General features: G+C 32.3%; 1 long non-coding RNA gene across 1 annotated transcript; it reads left to right on the forward strand.

Moving 5' to 3' along the window:
• Window positions 1-690: 690 nt before the first annotated feature.
• LOC149577504 (uncharacterized) lies at window positions 691-1,479 on the forward strand. Its single transcript, XR_016352917.1, has 2 exons — window positions 691-927; window positions 1,030-1,479. It is a non-coding gene; the product is annotated as an uncharacterized LOC149577504 (long non-coding RNA).
• The last annotated feature ends 775 nt before the right edge of the window (window positions 1,480-2,254 follow it).

Raw genomic sequence — 2,254 nt, forward strand, 5'->3', positions numbered from 1 at the left:
CTATCATCTTCAAAATCCTATATGAAATCTATATGACCATTTCATTTCTTCAATGTGCCCTATGGATGTCCCTATCTAACTATATATCTTTTAATTGCATATAATAACTAATTTATGTGCTTTTTCATGACTATTTTTGACTCATATAATTGTGATCTCTCTAGTACTACGATGTCGTATAATATGTCTTGCTAAAGCTTGTAAATTTTGTTCCTTTTTCCATGTCATGTAATATGTCTTGCCTAGTAGCTTATATGTTTTGAAATTGCTGTTAGGCCTTGTAGCTTGTATAATTTGATTGCTGGAGAGCTTCTACAACAAAGCAAGAAGGCCGTTGCACGAGTTATAGCCGCGCGGTCGGGTATGAAAATTGTATATTTTTTAATCTAATGTGTATTTTAACTAGACTTTTAGCTTATATATTTTGAAATTTCTTTTAGTGGCTTAATGATGTAAGGTATTTTCAAATAAGACCTTCAGGCAGTTGGTCAAAGTTTTAAAAATTATCTTATCCACAAATTTTCCTAGAGCAATTGACTAAATGTTATAAAAGGTGATTGGGTTAAATGTCTTAGGAATAAAGTCAAAGAAAGTATTTTTAAAATATTAAAGTATTTAGCTAGGTCTAAGAAGATTTGTGTACTTTTGATAATTTTGCTTAGTTTGTGAAAGTTGTAGATCGAAGTTTTCATAGCCCAATTTTTGCTTCCTGCGAAGAACGATCATGTCAAATAATATAAGTGAAGAACAAAATAGGGAGACAATTGTTAGATTGTGGTCTAACTTGAAAAGAAAAGGTGATGGAAAATGTTATTGTCCTTGCAAAATTTGTAAGGGCTTAAACCGTAGAAGACTGCTTATCAAAACAGTTAAGAGACATTGTAGGGAGAATGGTCACATTGAAGGGGGCATGACTATCATCCACTAGTAAGTTGTTCATTATATCATTTTAACAATTTATATACACATAAAATCACTTGATGATGAGTTGATTATCATGGTTTATTTATGTTAGTCAATTTTATATAGGTTGATCTCCCCAGGGAAGTACATGATATGAACCACAACAATTCGAAGAATATGGTTTTCAAAGTGGAGGAACATGGAGGTATGAATATCCAAGGTGAAGATAATGATCCCATGGAAGATGACGATCATGCACCAGAAAACACAATTGAAGATGATGGTATAAATACATTGATCCATGACACATTTAGTCCAAGCATATCTGATCATGATGATGATGATAGCCTCGATGTACCTCTACTTGAGAAGGCATATGAGCCCCTATACAAAGACTCCCAAACAACTCTTCTCTCTGCTATATTGTTGTTGTTGAATTTGAAGGTTATGAATGGTTTATCCAACATAACAATGTCATGTATGTTAAGGTATGTCATATATGTCTTTATAGTTAACAAAGGGTGAATAATGTACCACTAATATTGTTTATATTAACAACTTATATTTTTTGCTGTAGATTGATAGGCGAGTTTTTGTTACCACCATCAAATATTCTACCTCACTCATATCGAGAATTATCTACTGTTATGAAACATATTGGAATGGAGTATGAAGCAATACATGCTTGTCCCAACGATCATATTATATATTATAAAGAACATGAATTTGCAATATAATTCCCTGTATGTCATACGAGTAGATATCGAACAAATTGACTAACAAAAAAGGTGCCTTAAAAGATTCTTTGTTACATCCCCATTATTCCACGGATGCGACAATTATTCAGGTGTAGTAGCTTGGCTCAATTTATGGATTATCATGCACGCAATAGAAGTCGAGATAAAATTATTCGAATCCCTGTGAATGGTTCGACATTTATGCACATAGAGGAAAAGTGGCAACACTTAAAAGAACCTCATAATCTCAGGCTTTCATTAGCAGCAGACAGTGTCAATCCATTTGGAGAGATGAGATCTATTTACTTAGTGTGGCCTGTTTTTGTTATCAACAATAACATTCCTTCGTGGATGTCAATAAAGAGGGAGCACATTATGTTGGCAATGATTGTTCCAGGTATCTTATCATTTGATAGTTATTAATTTACATGTACTTACAAATCTTGCAGTAAAATGGTCACAATAATTATGTAATTGCATTGTATTAGATATGGTTTACGTTTTTATCGAGATTCTATTACTACAAAAATGTTGTGCAGTTTGTAACTTCTAATTGTATGGTGTTTTAACATAATTTTTGTTTTAATTTGATTTAGTTAGATTGAAAAATGTCT

Source organism: Cupressus sempervirens, chromosome 1, assembly GCF_028749045.1.
Source record: "Cupressus sempervirens isolate cs-2001-9-10 chromosome 1, ASM2874904v1, whole genome shotgun sequence".
NCBI lineage: Eukaryota > Viridiplantae > Streptophyta > Pinopsida > Cupressales > Cupressaceae > Cupressus > Cupressus sempervirens.